At 48.0% G+C, this 18,194-nt stretch overlaps 1 non-coding gene across 1 annotated transcript; it reads left to right on the top strand.

The window, feature by feature from the left end:
• The first annotated feature begins 17,641 nt into the window (after positions 1-17,641).
• On the top strand, positions 17,642-17,714 carry TRNAV-CAC (transfer RNA valine (anticodon CAC)). The gene has a single exon. It is a non-coding gene; the product is annotated as a tRNA-Val (tRNA).
• Positions 17,715-18,194: the final 480 nt, after the last annotated feature.

Raw genomic sequence — 18,194 nt, forward strand, 5'->3', positions numbered from 1 at the left:
AAGCCACGCCCCCTCATCTCCCTCCGCACGTCTACAGAGCAAGAAGCCACGCCCCCTCATCTCCCCCCGCACGTCTGCAGAGCAAGAAGCCACGCCCCCTCATCTCCCCCCGCACGTCTGCAGAGCAAGAAGCCACGCCCCCTCATCTCCCCCCCGTACGTCTATAGAGCAAGAAGCCACGCCCCCTCACCTCCCCCCGCACATCTGCAGAGCAAGAAGCCACGCCCCCTCATCTCCCCCCGCACGTCTGCAGAGCAAGAAGCCACGCCCCCTCATCTCCCCCCGCACGTCTGCAGAGCAAGAAGCCACGCCCCCTCATCCCCCCCGCACGTCTGCAGAGCAAGAAGCCACGCCCCCTCATCTCCCCCCGCACGTCTGCAGAGCAAGAAGCCACGCCCCCTCATCTCCCCCCGCACGTCTACAGAGCAAGAAGCCACGCCCCCTCATCTCCCCCCGCACGTCTGCAGAGCAAGAAGCCATGCCCCCTCATCTCCCCCCGCACGTCTGCAGAGCAAGAAGCCACGCCCCCTCATCTCCCCCCCGCACGTCTACAGAGCAAGAAGCCACGCCCCCTCACCTCCCCCCGCACATCTGCAGAGCAAGAAGCCATGCCCCCTCATCAACCCCCGCACGTCTGCAGAGCAAGAAGCCACGCCCCCTCATCTCCCCCCGCACGTCTGCAGAGCAAGAAGCCACGCCCCCTCATCCCCCCCCCGCACGTCTGCAGAGCAAGAAGCCACGCCCCCTCATCTCCCCCCGTACGTCTGCAGAGCAAGAAGCCACGCCCCCTCATCTCCCCCCGCACGTCTGCAGAGCAAGAAGCCACGCCCCCTCATCTCCCCCCGCACGTCTGCAGAGCAAGAAGCCACGCCCCCTCATCCCCCCCCCGCACGTCTGCAGAGCAAGAAGCCACGCCCCCTCATCTCCCCCCGTACGTCTGCAGAGCAGGGGAGAGAAGACAAATACACAGCTTCTCATCTCCCCTGCTCTGCTTCGGAGAACACAGTTTTTTATTGTCGGAGGCTGCAGAGTATGGAGCGGGCAGGAGTCGGGAGCCGCTCCATACAGACTGCAGATCGCCACCGCACTTGTCAGGTCCGGCCCTGCTTCGGGCTAAGGGCCGGACAAATTCACCTGCACGGCACCCAAAACTGCTAGTCCCGGGCTTCGGGTGATAGGAATTCCACATCCCTGTATAACTCTTTATAATATTCAGCAAATCCGTCTGCTATGCCCTTTGGATCTATAATTTTGTCTCTATTCTGATTATATATATACCGTATTTTTCGCCGTATAAGACGCACTTTTTCTTCCCCAAAACAGGGGGGGGGGGGGGGGGGGGAAAGTCGGTGCGTCTTATAAGATGAATACACCCCTACGGCGGCGGTCCCTGTGGCCATCAACGGCCGGGACCCGCGGCTAATACAGGTCATCACCGATCGTGGTGATGCCCTGTATTAATCCTTCAGACGCGGCGATCAAAGCTGACCGCCGCATCTGAAGGGAAAGTGACACTAACCCGGCTGTTCAGTCGGGCTGTTCGGGACCGCAGCGATTTCACCGCTACTGAATAGCCGGGTTAGTGCTTACAGGACACCGGGAGGGACTTTACCTGCCTCCTCGGTGTCTTCTCCGTTCAGGGATCCCCTGTATGGCCGGCGCTCTCCTTCCTCGTCATCACCTCGTCGCGTACGTGCGTCGGCGTGCGTAACGACGTGATGGCGGCGACGGAGAGCGAGGATACCCGGCCGGCAGCAGAGACGTTCTGGAGCGACGGCGACAGCGATGGAGCAACATCCAGGGCAGCGGTGACGGGTCCGGAGCGGCGGGGACACGTGAGTATTACCTCCTATGCAGTGGTCTTCAATCTGCGGACCTCCAGATGTTGCAAAACTACAACTCCCAGCATGCCCGGACAGCCAACGGCTGTCCGGGCATGCTGGGAGTTGTAGTTTTGCAACATCTGGAGGTCCGCAGGTTGAAGACCACTATTGGGTTCAAAATCTTTATTTTTTTAGATTTTGCAGCTATAAATTGGGTGCGTCTTATACGCCGGTGCGTCCTATAGGGCGAAAAATACGGTAGTAAATTTTTGTACCTTCAATTGTTTAGCTAATAGTGCCCCTGGTCTATTTCCCTGACCGTATTGGGACACTTGAAGTCGCCGCACTGCCAGATCGAATTTATAGGAATATAGTCCATGTAATTTGTTATTGAGCTGTGAAATTTCCCGAACCATTTCTGGGTTGTATCGCTCTTTGTTCCGGGAATGTAATTCAGCCAAACGTTGTTGTGTTTCTACAATCGATTGTCTTGATCGCTTTTTAATAAAATGTCCCCTTATAGTGGCTTTATGGGCACACCATAATGTGGGTTCTGTCACCTCCCCATTATCATTAATATCAAGATATGATTTTATTGCGTCTACTGGTAAAAAAATCAGGATGATTTAACCCACAAGGATTTAGTCTCCATACAGAATCTTTCTATGAGTTGTATTGACTCTCTTAAATCAAGAAAAATGGGGCTATGATCGGACCAGGTCATGGTGCCAATTACTGTGGACTCTACCCTATCTAAACTGTGTTTTTCCATTAGAAAAAAATCTATTCTGGTGTATGTACCGTGTCTAGCAGAGAAAAATGTAAAGAAGTCCCTCTCCCCCGGGTGTTGTACTCGCCATGGTTCTAGCGTCTGATATTTATTTAATGTCTTTGCATATGGTGTTGGCTCTTTTTTAATTTCTCAGGAAGTAGAGTCCATGGATGGCCATACTGGCATATTAAAATCCCCTACCATTAACCCCTTAACGACACAGGACGTATATTTACGTCCTGCGCCGGCTCCTGCGACGTGAAACGGGGTAGCGCTGCGACCCCGCATCACATCGCCTCGGTCCCGGCGCTCATCAACGGCCGGGACCCGCGGCTAATACCACACATCGCCGATCGCGGCGATGTGTGGTATTAACCCTTTAGAAGCCAAGCGAAGGTGAAAGTATCCAGGCTAGTCAGTCGGGCTGTTCGGAACCGCCGCGGTGAAATCGCGGCATCCCGAACAGCTTGCAGGACACCAAGACGGTCCTTACCTGCCTCCTCGGTGTCCGATCGACGAATGACTGCTCCATGCCTGAGATCCAGGCAGGGGCAGTCAAGCGCCGATAACGCTGATCACAAGCGTGTTAATACACGCCAGTGATCAGCATAGGAGATCAGTGTGTGCAGTGTTATAGGTCCCTATGGGATAATAATGATCAGTATAAGAGATCAGTGTGTGCAGTGTTATAGGTCCCTATGGAATAATAATGATCAGTATAAAAGTCAGTGTGTGCAGTGTTATAGGTCCCTATGGGATAACAATGATCACTATAAGAGATCAGTGTGTGCAGTGTTATAGGTCCCTATGGGATAACAATCATCAGTATAAGAGATCAGTGTGTGCAGTGTTATAGGTCCCTATGGGATAATAATGATCAGTATATAAGTCAGTGTGTGCAGTGTTATAGGTCCCTATGGGATAATAATGATCAGTATAAGAGATCAGTGTGTGTCACGATGCCGGCTGGCAGGTAGTGGATCATCTGTGCCAGAGAGGGATTGGCGTGGACCGTGCTAGTGGATCGGTTCTAAGTCACTACTGGTTTTCACCAGAGCCCGCCGCAAAGCGGGATGGTCTTGCTGCGGCGGTAGTGACCAGGTCGTATCCACTAGCAACGGCTCACCTCTCTGGCTGCTGAAGATAGGCGCGGTACAAGGGAGTAGACAGAAGCAAGGTCGGACGTAGCAGAAGGTCGGGGCAGGCAGCAAGGATCGTAGTCAGGGGCAACGGCAGGAGGTCTGGAACACAGGCTAGGAACACACAAGGAAACGCTTTCACTGGCACAATGGCAACAAGATCCGGCAAGGAAGTGCAGGGGAAGTGAGGTGATATAGGGAAGTGCACAGGTGAAAACACTAATTGGAATCACTGCGCCAATCAGCGGCGCAGTGGCCCTTTAAATCGCAAAGACCCGGCGCGCGCGCGCCCTAGGGAGCGGGGCCGCGCGCGCCGGGACAGGACCGAGGGAGAGCGAGTCAGGTACGGGAGCCGGGGTGCGCATCGCGAGCGGGCGCTACCCGCATCGCGAATCGCATCCCGGCTGGAAGCGGAATCGCAGCGCCCCGGGTCAGTGGATCTGACCGGAGCGCTGCAGCGGGGAGAGTGTAGCGAGCGCTCCAGGGAGGAGCGGGGACCCGGAGCGCTCGGCGTAACAGTACCCCCCCCTTGGGTCTCCCCCTCTTCTTAGAGCCTGAGAACCTGAGGAGCAGACTTTTGTCTAGGATGTTGTCCTCAGGTTCCCAGGATCTCTCTTCAGGACCACAACCCTCCCAGTCCACTAAAAAAAAAGTTTTCCCTCTGACCTTTTTAGAAGCTAAGATCTCTTTGACAGAGAAGATGTCCGAGGAGCCGGAAACAGGAGTGGGAGGAACATATTTGGGAGAAAAACGGTTGAGGATGAGTGGTTTAAGAAGAGAGACGTGAAAGGCATTAGGGATACGAAGAGAAGGAGGAAGAAGAAGTTTGTAAGAGACAGGATTAATTTGACACAAAATTTTGAAAGGACCAAGATAGCGTGGTCCCAACTTGTAGCTAGGGACACGGAAGCGGACATATTTAGCGGAGAGCCATACCTTGTCTCCAGGGGAAAAAACGGGAGGAGCTCTTCTTTTCTTATCCGCGAACTTCTTCATGCGTGATGAAGCCTGTAAGAGAGAATTTTGGGTCTCTCTCCATATGATGGAAAGGTCACGAGAAATTTCATCCACAGCGGGCAGACCAGAGGGCAAGGGGGTAGGGAGGGGGGGAAGAGGGTGACGGCCGTACACCACGAAAAATGGGGATTTGGAGGAAGATTCAGAGACTCTGAAGTTATACGAGAATTCGGCCCATGGAAGGAGATCTGCCCAGTCATCCTGGCGGGAGGAAACAAAATGTCGCAAATAATCACCCAAGACCTGGTTAATTCTTTCTACTTGTCCATTGGACTGGGGATGATATGCAGAAGAAAAATTTAATTTAATCTTGAGTTGTTTACAGAGAGCCCTCCAGAATTTAGACACGAATTGGACGCCTCTATCCGAGACGATCTGCGTAGGCAACCCGTGAAGACGAAAAATGTGTACAAAAAATTGTTTAGCCAACTGAGGCGCTGAAGGAAGACCAGGAAGAGGGATGAAATGTGCCATTTTGGAGAATCGATCAACGACCACCCAAATAACAGTGTTGCCACGGGAAGGGGGTAAATCAGTAATAAAATCCATACCAATCAGAGACCAAGGCTGTTCGGGGACAGGCAGGGGATGAAGAAAACCAGCGGGCTTCTGGCGAGGAGTCTTATCCCGGGCACAGATAGTGCAGGCTCGCACAAAGTCCACAACATCCGTCTCCAGAGTCGGCCACCAATAGAAGCGGGAGATGAGTTGCACAGATTTCTTGATGCCCACATGACCTGCGAGATGGGAGGAGTGACCCCATTTGAGGATTCCGAGGCGTTGGCGTGGAGAAACAAAGGTCTTTCCTGGAGGAGTTTGCCTGATGGAGGCAGGAGAAGTGGAGATCAGGCAGTCAGGTGGAATGATGTGTTGCGGAGAGAGTTCAACTTCTGAGGCATCCGAGGAACGAGAGAGAGCATCGGCCCTAATGTTCTTATCGGCAGGACGAAAGTGAATCTCAAAATTAAATCGGGCAAAGAACAGAGACCACCGGGCCTGACGAGGATTCAGCCGTTGGGCAGACTGGAGGTAGGAGAGGTTCTTGTGGTCGGTGTAAATAATAACTGGAAATCTTGATCCCTCCAGCAGATGCCTCCATTCCTCAAGTGCTAATTTAATGGCTAGAAGCTCTCGATCCCCGATGGAGTAGTTCCTCTCCGCCGGAGAGAAGGTCCTAGAAAAAAAACCACAAGTGACAGCATGCCCGGAAGAATTTTTTTGTAGAAGAACAGCTCCAGCTCCCACTGAGGAGGCATCAACCTCCAATAGGAAGGGTTTGGAAGGGTCAGGTCTGGAGAGCACGGGAGCCGAAGAAAAGGCAGACTTGAGTCGTTTAAAGGAGTCTTCTGCTTGAGGAGGCCAAGACTTGGGATCGGCATTTTTTTTGGTTAAAGCCACGATAGGAGCCACAACGGTAGAAAAATGTGGAATAAATTGCCTGTAATAATTGGCGAACCCCAAAAAGCGTTGGATAGCACGGAGTCCGGAGGGGCGTGGCCAATCTAAGACGGCAGAGAGTTTGTCTGGATCCATTTGTAGTCCCTGGCCAGAGACCAAATATCCTAGAAAAGGAAGAGATTGGCATTCAAACAGACATTTTTCAATTTTGGCATAGAGTTGATTGTCACGAAGTCTCTGAAGAACCATACGGACATGCTGGCGGTGTTCTTCTAGATTGGCAGAAAAAATTAGGATATCGTCCAGATATACAACAACACAGGAGTATAACAGATCACGAAAAATTTCATTAACAAAGTCTTGGAAGACAGCAGGGGCGTTGCACAGGCCAAAGGGCATGACCAGATACTCAAAGTGTCCATCTCTGGTGTTAAATGCCGTTTTCCACTCATCCCCCTCTCTGATGCGGATGAGGTTATAGGCGCCTCTTAAGTCCAATTTAGTAAAGATGTGGGCACCTTGGAGGCGATCAAAGAGTTCAGAGATGAGGGGTAGGGGGTAGCGGTTCTTAACCGTGATTTTATTAAGACCGCGGTAGTCAATGCAAGGACGTAGGGAGCCATCTTTTTTGGACACAAAGAAAAATCCGGCTCCGGCAGGAGAGGAGGATTTACGGATAAAGCCCTTTTTTAAATTTTCCTGGACGTATTCAGACATGGCAAGAGTCTCTGGGGCAGAGAGAGGATAAATTCTGCCCCGGGGTGGAGTAGTGCCCGGGAGGAGGTCGATAGGACAATCATAAGGCCTGTGAGGAGGTAGAGTCTCAGCTTGTTTTTTGCAGAAAACATCCGCGAAGTCCATATAGGCCTTAGGGAGACCGGTTACTGGAGGAACCACAGAGTCACGGCAAGGGTTACTGGGAACCGGTTTTAGACAGTCCTTGGAACAAGAGGGCCCCCAACTCTTGATCTCCCCAGTGGACCAATCCAGGGTTGGGGAATGAAGTTGAAGCCAGGGAAGTCCAAGGAGAATTTCCGAGGTGCAATTGGGGAGGACCAAAAGTTCAATCCTCTCGTGATGAGATCCGATGCTCATTAGAAGGGGCTCCGTGCGGAAACGTATGGTACAGTCCAATCTTTCATTGTTTACACAATTGATGTAAAGGGGTCTGGCGAGACTGGTCACTGGGATGTTGAACCTGTTGACGAGAGAGGCCAAAATAAAATTTCCTGCAGATCCAGAGTCCAAGAAGGCCACAGTAGAGAAGGAGAAGGCAGAGGCAGACATCCGCACAGGCACAGTAAGACGTGGAGAAGCAGAGTAGACATCAAGGACTGTCTCACCTTTGTGCGGAGTCAGCGTACGTCTTTCCAGGCGGGGAGGACGGATAGGACAATCCCTCAGGAAGTGTTCGGTACTAGCACAGTACAGGCAGAGGTTCTCCATGCGGCGTCGTGTCCTCTCTTGAGGTGTCAGGCGAGACCGGTCGACCTGCATAGCCTCCACGGCGGGAGGCACAGGAACAGATTGCAGGGGACCAGAGGAGAGAGGAGCCGAGGAGAAGAAACGCCTCGTGCGAACAGAGTCCATATCTTGGCGGAGCTCCTGACGCCTTTCGGAAAAACGCATGTCAATGCGAGTGGCTAGGTGAATAAGTTCATGTAGATTAGCAGGAATTTCTCGTGCGGCCAGAACATCTTTAATGTTGCTGGATAGGCCTTTTTTAAAGGTCGCGCAGAGGGCCTCATTATTCCAGGATAATTCTGAAGCAAGAGTACGGAATTGTACGGCATACTCGCCAACGGAAGAATTACCCTGGACCAGGTTCAACAGGGCAGTCTCAGCAGAAGAGGCTCGGGCAGGTTCCTCAAAGACACTTCGGATTTCCGAGAAGAAGGAGTGTACAGAGGCAGTGACGGGGTCATTGCGGTCCCAGAGCGGTGTGGCCCAAGACAGGGCTTTTCCAGACAGAAGGCTGACTACGAAAGCCACCTTAGACCTTTCAGTGGGAAACAGGTCCGACATCATCTCCAGATGCAGGGAACATTGGGAAAGAAAGCCACGGCAAAACTTAGAGTCCCCATCAAATTTATCCGGCAAGGATAGGCGTAGACCAGGAGCGGCCACTCGCTGCGGAGGAGGTGCAGGAGCTGGCGGAGGAGATGACTGCTGAAGCTGTGGTAGTAACTGCTGTAGCATAACGGTCAGTTGAGACAGCTGTTGGCCTTGTTGCGCTATCTGTTGTGACTGCTGGGCGACCACCGTGGTAAGGTCAGCGACAACTGGCAGAGGAACTTCAGCGGGATCCATGGCCGGATCTACTGTCACGATGCCGGCTGGCAGGTAGTGGATCCTCTGTGCCAGAGAGGGATTGGCGTGGACCGTGCTAGTGGATCGGTTCTAAGTCACTACTGGTTTTCACCAGAGCCCACCGCAAAGCGGGATGGTCTTGCTGCGGCGGTAGTGACCAGGTCGTATCCACTAGCAACGGCTCACCTCTCTGGCTGCTGAAGATAGGCGCGGTACAAGGGAGTAGACAGAAGCAAGGTCGGACGTAGCAGAAGGTCGGGGCAGGCAGCAAGGATCGTAGTCAGGGGCAACGGCAGGAGGTCTGGAACACAGGCTAGGAACACACAAGGAAACGCTTTCACTGGCACAATGGCAACAAGATCCGGCAAGGAAGTGCAGGGGAAGTGAGGTGATATAGGGAAGTGCACAGGTGAAAACACTAATTGGAATCACTGCGCCAATCAGCGGCGCAGTGGCCCTTTAAATCGCAAAGACCCGGCGCGCGCGCGCCCTAGGGAGCGGGGCCGCGCGCGCCGGGACAGGACCGAGGGAGAGCGAGTCAGGTACGGGAGCCGGGGTGCGCATCGCGAGCGGGCGCTACCCGCATCGCGAATCGCATCCCGGCTGGAAGCGGAATCGCAGCGCCCCGGGTCAGTGGATCTGACCGGAGCGCTGCAGCGGGGAGAGTGTAGCGAGCGCTCCGGGGAGGAGCGGGGACCCGGAGCGCTCGGCGTAACAGTGTGTACAGTGTTATAGTCTCCTATGGGATAACAATGATCAGTATAAGAGATCAGTGTGTGCAGTGTTATAGGTCCCTATGGGATAATAATGATCAGTATAAGAGATCAGTGTGTGCAGTGTTATAGGCCCCTATGGGATAACAATGATCAGTATAAGAGATCAGTGTGTGCAGTGTTATAGGTCCCTATGGGATAATAATGATCAGTATAAGAGATCAGTGTGTGCAGTGTTATAGTCTCCTATGGGATAACAATGATCAGTATAAGAGACCAGTGTGTGCAGTGTTATAGGTCCCTATGGGATAATAATGATCAGTATAAGAGATAAGTGTGTGCAGTGGTCCCTATGGGATAATAATGATCAGTGTGTGCAGTGTTATAGGCCCCTATGGGATAACAATGATCAGTATAAGAGATCAGTGTGTGCAGTGTTATAGGTCCCTATGGGATAATAATGATCAGTATAAGAGATCAGTGTGTGCAGTGTTATAGTCTCCTATGGGATAACAATGATCAGTATAAGAGACCAGTGTGTGCAGTGTTATAGGTCCCTATGGGATAATAATGATCAGTATAAGAGATCAGTGTGTGCAGTGTTATAGGCAACTATGGGATAACAATGATCAGTATAAGAGATCAGTGTGTGCAGTGTTATAGGTCCCTATGGGATAACAATGATCAGTATAAGAGATCAGTGTGTGCAGTGTTATAGGCCCCTATGAGATAACAATGATCAGTATAAGAGATCAGTGTGTGCAGTGTTATAGGTCCCTATGGGATAATAATGATCAGTATAAGAGATCAGTGTGTGCAGTGTTATAGGTCCCTAGGGGACCTATAACACTGCAAAAAAAAAGTAAAAAAAAAGTGTTAATAAAGGTCATTTAACCCCTTCCCTAATAAAAGTTTGAATCACCCCCCTTTTTTCATAAAAAAAATAAAACAGTGTAAATAAAAACAAACAAACAAAAATAAACATATGTGGTATCGCCGCGTGTGTAAATGTCCGAACTATAAAAATATATTGTTAATTAAACTGCACAGTGAATGGCGTACGCGCAAAAAAAATTCCAAAGTCCAAAAAAGCGTATTTTGGTCACTTTTTATACCATTAAAAAATGAATAAAAAGTGATCAAAAAGTCCGATCAAAACAAAAATCATACCGATAAAAACTTCAGATCGCGCCGCAAAAAATGAGTTCTCATACCGCCCTGTATGTGGAAAAATAAAAAAGTTATGGGGGTCAGAAAAGGACATTTTTAAACGTATAAATTTTCCTGCATGTAGTTATGATGTTTTCCAGAAGTGCGACAAAATCACCTATATAAGTCGGGGATCATTATAACTGTATGGACCTACAGAATAATAATAAGGTGTCATTTTTACCGAAATATGCACTGTGTAGAAACGGAAGCCCCCAAAAGTTACAAAATGGCTTTTTTTCTTCGATTTTGTCGCACAATGATTTTTTTTTCAGTTTCGTTGTGAATTTTTGGGTAAAATGACTGATGTCACTGCAAAGTAGAATTGGTGATGCAAAAAATAAGCCATAATATGGATTTTTAGGTGGAAAATTGAAAGGGTTGTGATTTTTAAAAGGTGATGAGGGAAAAACGAAAGTGCAAAAACGGAAAAACCCTGAGTCCTTAAGGGGTTAATAGAGTCCCTTCTTTAATTTTATATACTCTTTTAAATATTATTTTGATAAATTGATGTTGTTTAGTATTGGGACTGTATGGGTGTTACGCCGAGCGCTCCGGGTCCCCGCTCCTCCCCGGAGCGCTCGCAACATCCTCGCATTTGCAGCGCCCCGGTCAGACCTGCTGACCGAGTGCGCTGCAATACCTCTCTCAGCCGGGATGCGATTCGCGATGCGAATCGTCGGTCTTGTCCCGGCGCGCGCGGCCCCGCTCCTTAGGGCGCGCGCGCGCCGGGTCTCTGCAATTTAAAGGGCCACTGCGCCACTGATTGGCGCAGCTGGCTTAATTAGTGTGTTCACCTGTGCACTCCCTATTTATACCTCACTTCCCCTGCACTCCCTCGCCGGATCTTGTTGCCATTGTGCCAGTGAAAGCGTTTCCTTGTGTGTTCCTAGCCTGTGTTCCAGACCTCCTGCCGTTGCCCCTGACTACGATCCTTGCTGCCTGCCCTGACCTTCTGCTACGTCCGACCTTGCTCTTGTCTACTCCCTTGTACCGCGCCTATCTTCAGCAGTCAGAGAGGTTGAGCCGTTGCTGGTGGATACGACCTGGTTGCTACCGCCGCTGCAAGACCATCCCGCTTTGCGGCGGGCTCTGGTGAATACCAGTAGCAACTTAGAACCGGTCCACCAGCACGGTCCACGCCAATCCCTCTCTGGCACAGAGGATCCACCTCCAGCCAGCCGAATCGTGACAATAGGCATACAATAATATACTGTGCATCATTTAAACTACAGATCAAGATAATATAGCGTCCCTTCTCATCAATAACCTGTTTAGGGATTACAGTTTTAACTACATCTCTAATTAAAATAGAGACTCCTCCCTTTTTGGCCTCTGCCGGAGATGAAATTATCAAAGGGAAGGACCTATTATTCAACCTAAAGAGATCTTTCTGGTTAAGATGTGTTTCTTCGAGACAACACTCATCTCCAGATCGTGATTTCAACTCTTCGTACAGGAGCGATCTCTTGCGTGGAAAGTTGAGACCTTTGACATCCAATGACATAAACTTAAGGACCATAAGGCATCAACTTGAGTTTTTATGTAGCTCAAAGAAGAGGTGCAGGTAGAATTAGTATTAGTACTCACCCATAACAGCTTTCCTCCCACCTTTCCATATTGGAATTCCTTCCACCTTCTGGATTGTGCCCCATTAATTAAGAAGAAAAGGAAACAGCAGACCGGATATAGTGATGCATTTATCTCATAGTTAATAGTGTCAAAATGAAAAAAGGAACAAAACAAATCCACAAATATTTTTTAAGAAAATAAATAAATAAATAAAAATCAAACATTGAACATTTTTTTGTGGGCGCTCCCTATACGCTCTATACAGGGGGGAGTTGGAAACCGTCCAACCTTTTCCCCAGGCTAACCCGGCCTATTGTGGGATCTTATAATAGAGATCTAATTATCCTTCCTCTGGGTTACAAGGAAAGTTCCATCATACAGTGTCCTATATATTTTTTGTTGTTAGCACCATTGGTGAGTCTCCTTTTTTCCTCGGATATTTAACTGTTGTCCATTGAGATGACAGTAGAGGCAAGGGGCTGTTTCAGGGTTTATTTAGCTCCTTACGTGAGGGAGCAGAGGGGGGATGGGAGGATGAAAGCCCCCATTTCATGCAAAGTTCCATCAAAGCTTGTGGAGTTATTATCACATGTTTGATCCCCTTATGTGAGGCTATAACCTTTACGGGAAATCCCCATTTATATGGTATATTATGCTCTCGCAAAATTCGTGTTCCGTGGGCAAACTCTTTCCTTTTAGACAGGGTAGTTGCTGATAGATCAGGAAATAGAGAAATGTTACTATAGTAACCAGGCAGTTGAGGTTGATTTCGGGTTGCCAGGAGTATTTTTTCTTTAATATGAAAAAAGTGAATCCGTAGTATGACATCCCTTGGTAGAGGGTCTGGCACTGATTTTGGTTTTGGTAGCCTATGGATTCTATCAATCAACAAATTTGTTTTGCTTAGCTGTGGGAGTAAAAGATTTAAATACTCCATTACATAGGGGGGGCAGTTCCTCTTGCTTAATTGTTTCAGGGATACCCCTGATCCGAAGGTTGTTCCTCCGGGAACGGTCTTCAATATTAATTATCTGAGTTTTAAGGCCCTCTATTTCATTTTTCATGGCGCCCACTTCTTTTACTACAGCATTGTGAGCTACAGCAATTTCATCCATTTTTTCCTCATTGTGTGATATCCGAGTACCCAGTTCATGTATTTCCTTATGTATGCTGACTACTGCATTTTGTAATATGTTAGTAAAGGAAATCTGTAGTTCCTGCAACATTTGCCTCATTACAGTCTCAGTTACTGGAGCTTCTGCGGTGTTTCCCTTGTATATGGTACAATTACCCAGCCCTTTTTCTGTGGAGTTTGTAAGGATTAGTGAATTCTGAGTTGGGAACCCAGCTGGAGGCGAGTGAAGCAGTGGAGGTAAGTGCTACTTGTGACTTCGGGCTAAAGGCCACTGGTGCTGACAAGCTTGCTAGGGAAGGTACTTTTGGGCGACTATTTGCGGACATTTGTGGATTTAAGGGTACATTTGCGTTCCTTCTTTTATTGTGGGGCCGCTGATTGGTTCAACTCCCCCTATTTCCGCATTCCATACTTTCCCCATTTTACCATGCATATTCTCTTCTATTTGTCCTGTGCCCAGCCCTTCATTCCCCTTTATCAATGTGCTTCCACTCTTAGTTCCTTCTCCCCATGTACTAACCTCTGGAGGTTGCCAAGCCTCCCCGCTCTCTGCATCACCTTCCCCTCCTGGTCCAATGCTTGTCTTGACGCCATTTCCCTGTATTCCGCTTCCCATCTGCTCTCCTCTGGCTGGGTCTCTTACGTGCTCCACCACGCCGCCGGCAGCTCCAGCCGTTCCCCCTCCTCGGCCACCGTCCGATTCTGCAGCATAACTCATCGCCTGTTTACCTCTGGCCGAGGCTCCCACATGATCCACCACGTTGCCGGCAGTGTCAGCTGTTCCTCCTCTTCGGCTTTCGTCCAAGCCTGCAGCACAGCCTATGGTCACCGCTCTCCTTCCGCTGCACTGATTCCCCGGCGAGTCTCTCACTGTTGCCCAGCGTCTCAAACCCGTACGCCCACTTGGTTCCATAGGTGAGTAGAATGTAGTGAGTTTAACTGGGCTATTCTTTTTCGTCCTGCTGCGTGTCATGCTCCTGAATCTCAGAGCGGCTCGCTGTTGTTTTGTCCCTAATAGTCAGATCCCGACTTGCCGTTTAGTGCCGAGTTGTATGCCGGTGAATTAGCGGTGCTACCTCCCCAGCTCATCCACGCTACCGCCATGCTCATCAACCACGCCTCCCTGCTCAGGTATAGCGTTTTTATAATTTACTATTGATTCCCAAAAAAGCCATACAGCATGCTGTGTCTGTATCCACCCTTAAAGGGATATTCCACAAGCAGAAAATTATATTTAAATATAATTATACCCCAAGATATATAACTTACTAATATAGTCGTGGAATAAATTGGACTGGCTGCAGCATGTTTTTGTGTGATTCCCCTCGACATGAAGTTGTGTAGTCCTCTCATTGTCAGTGGGGTATTGTCTAAGCATTACCTGGCACCTCTGTCTCTCTCCTGTAAGGAAGTTCACCCAACTGGACCATTAATACTATGTTTTAACCCCTAGACGACATCTAGGACTTGATGCATGCCGTACGCCCTGGAGCAATAAGTGACTAGAAGCAAGCGCAGAAGCACTTACCTGCCTCCAGCCCTGATCACCGAGTTACTGATACAGCCTGGGAGAGCCAGACTCCTATAATGTAATAATGCAATCTAATGATTACATATACAGTTCCCTATGGGGAAAAATTTAAGAAACCCTCCCTTAATAAAAATAAAATCACGCTTAGTTTTCCATTTTCCCCAAAAATTTATTAATACATAAAAATTATAAATATATTTGGTAACACAGCATGCGTAAATGTTCGACTTATTAAATATAATTTTTATGATCCTGTCAACAGTGTATTAAAAAAATACAAATAAAAATAAAAAAAACAGCAAATGCCAAAATATATAAAGAGAACAATAAGTCCCATCAAAACAAAAAAAGTACAAAATTAAATCTACAAATCACAGTGCAATAAATGAGTTATACATCCCCGGAAACATGAAAATAATTTAATATAGGTGTCAGAAGAGAAGAATTTTTTGAAGTAATACAATAATAGAAAAACTATGTAAATCAGGGTCCCCTCCCTTCCTACTAGCATTTTTTCCTCTTGGTTTCACAGTGGAAATACTAACTCATTATCTAGAGGAGTCTTCATTGCTTTACACAAAGAAATAACATTTGTCCTGATTCCAGCTATGATAGAGGAGATAGTAGATACTCTACTGAAAAAGAGAGAGCAGAGCTCCTTATAGGGCAGTATTGTTATCAACCACAATTGTGTAGAAAAGGTGAGAAAAAGGGCCACCAAAGGCGGTCTTGCTCACCATGCTCTGTTGTGCAGCAGGAACCTCTGGCTGATGTAGAATGAAGGAACTTGTATGTGAAGGAACAATCCGGGTAGGATAGCGCAATCCACCAGTCAGGAAACTTTATTCAATAATTTTTATTAGCCACAACATTACGCGTTTCGAGGTATTGGAACCTCTTCCTCAGATGATTTAAATGATTTAAACGTCTGCCATTTTACTTGTTTGTATGCCAACACATCTGAGGAAGAGGTTCCAATACCTCATAATGTATAATGTTGTGGCTAATAAAAATTATTGCATAAAGTTTCCTGACTGGTGGATTGCGCTATCCTACCTGGATAGTTCCTTCACTTCCAAGTACCTTCATGATAGAGGAGATGGCAGGGCTCTATTCTTGAAAGGTAAGTTTGACGCTGTCACATACACTTTAGCATCTCTCTACTCCCCAAATAGACAACAGGTCCCGTGGCTTCTTCGGAATCTGGAGAAGCTTCGCTCCTGCATTAAATTTCCTCCACGGGCAGATCAATTACTCCTACCCTGGCCCTATGCACTCTAAGACATAAACTTCAAAAGCCAAGGCCCGTGGAAACCTGGAGGGTTCTTCACCCTTGAGAAAAAACTTACTCCTTCTACTCGGCGCCCCACCAAGGATCAAATCCGGGCAGAAACATGGGCTTTCCTCTTGCTTTTAGACCAAAGGCCATACCTGATCACTTTCACTCCATTATTTTCATCCATTCACTTTTAATTCTTGTGGCTAAATGTGGAAAAGGATGGAGGGAGGGTGGGTGGTTGGTGACTCAACAGCTAAGATTCTGTAGTGGAGCGGTTGTAATGTTCGCCTCACACGTGATAGGTCCCCAGTTCAAAACCGGCATAAACAAGGAGCTTCGAGATGTTTTTGACTATTGCATGAGGAAACCTTCTTTTTTTAAGCAGGAGTTGTTTGCTTACACCGTTCTGGTAGCTTTCATCTAGTTTCTATAGTGTTGTAATGATCACATTCACCTAGCAAACGAAAGGTCTACGGGTAGAAAAATGGGACTGACTCTTAATTTTTTTAATAAAGAAAATAGGGGAAAAAAGACTCCAACAAGTGGCGCTATCCCATAGAAAGCAGAGATGTATATCTTGGTTAGCAAACCGTTCATTATTGGAAAAGACATTCTACATGTACATCCGCAGGCAAGACACGTTTCGGGTATTTCATTGCCTTTTATTAATTGCAGATGTGTGTCATGTTTTTGGCTTTCGGACCATTGCACGATGAAACCTTGTTTTCATTTGTCAATCTGGTATCCTTTGCTTGCAACGACGGCCATGCGAGTTTTCAGCTGGTTTCTATAGTGTAGTGGTTATCACGTTCGCCTAACTCGCGAAAGGTCCCTGGTTCGAAACCGGGCAGAAACATGGGCTTTCTTCTTGCTTTTAGACCAAAGGCCATACCTGTTCACTTTCACTCCATTATTTTCATCCATTCGCTTTTAATTCTTGTGACTGAATGTGGAAAGCGAAAGAGGGTGGGCAGTGGGGTGGTTGGTGGCTCAACAGCCAGGTTTCTGTAGTGTAGTGGTTATCACGTTCGCCTAACATGCAACAGGTCCCTGGTTTGAAACCGGGCAGAAACAAGGAGTTTCAGATGTTTTTGACTATTGCATGAGGAAACTTTCTTTTTTTTAAGCAGGAGTGGTTTGCTTACACCGTTCTGGTAGCTTTCATCTAGTTTCTATAGTGTTGTAATGATCACATTCACCTAACAAACGGAAGGTCCACGGGTAGAAATATGGGACTGACTCTTAACTTTTTTTAGACAAAGCGACATACCTGTTCGATTTGACTTTATCATTTTCGTCATTTTGGATCTTGCACTGTTAGCAGGTTCCATGAAGAGCAAGTTTCTGGAGGTGTAGTGTTTATCACCTTTGCCTCACACACCCAAGGTCCCCAGTTCGATAGATAGCAGAAACATGGAACATCCCTATGTGTTTGGCTTTCGGACCATTGCACGATGAAACCCTGTTTTCATTTGTCAATCTGGTATCCTTTGCTTGCAGCGACGGCCGTGAGAGTTTTCATCTGGTTTCTATAGTGTAGTGGTTATCACGTTCGCCTAACACGCAAAAGGTCCCTGGTTCGAAACCGGGCAGAAACATGGGCTTTCCTCTTGCTTTTAGACCAAAGGCCACACCTGTTCACTTTTACTCCATTATTTTCATCCATTCGCTTTTAATTCCTGTGACTGAATGTGGAAAGCGAAAGAGGGTGGGCAGGTGGGTGGTTGGTGGCTCAACAGCCAGGTTTCTGTAGTGTAGTGGTTATCACGTTCGCCTCACACGCGAAAGGTCCCTGGATCGAAACCGGGCAGAAACAAGGAGTTTCAGATGTATTTGACTGTTGCATGAGGAAACTTTCTTTTTTTAAGCAGGAGTGGTTTGCTTACACCGTTCTGGTAGCTTTCATCTAGTTTCTATAGTGTTGTAAAGATCACATTCACCTAACAAACGGAAGGTCCACGGGTAGAAATATGGGACTGACTCTTAATTTTTTTAGACAAAGCGACATACCTGTTCGATTTGTCTTTATCATTTTCGTCATTTTGGATCTTGCACTGTTAGCAGGTTCCATGAAGAGCAAGTTTCTGAAGGTGTAGTGTTTATCACCTTTGCCTCACACACCCAAGGTCCCCAGTTCGATAGATAGCAGAAACATGGAACATCCATATGTTTTTGGCTTTCGGACCATTGCACGATGAAACCCTGTTTTCATTTGTCAATCTGGTATCCTTTGCTTGCAACGACGGCCATGCGAGTTTTCATCTGGTTTCTGTAGTGTAGTGGTTATCACGTTCGC

The sequence above is a fragment of the Hyla sarda genome, chromosome 3 (assembly GCF_029499605.1).
Source record: "Hyla sarda isolate aHylSar1 chromosome 3, aHylSar1.hap1, whole genome shotgun sequence".
Taxonomy (NCBI): Eukaryota; Metazoa; Chordata; class Amphibia; order Anura; family Hylidae; genus Hyla; species Hyla sarda.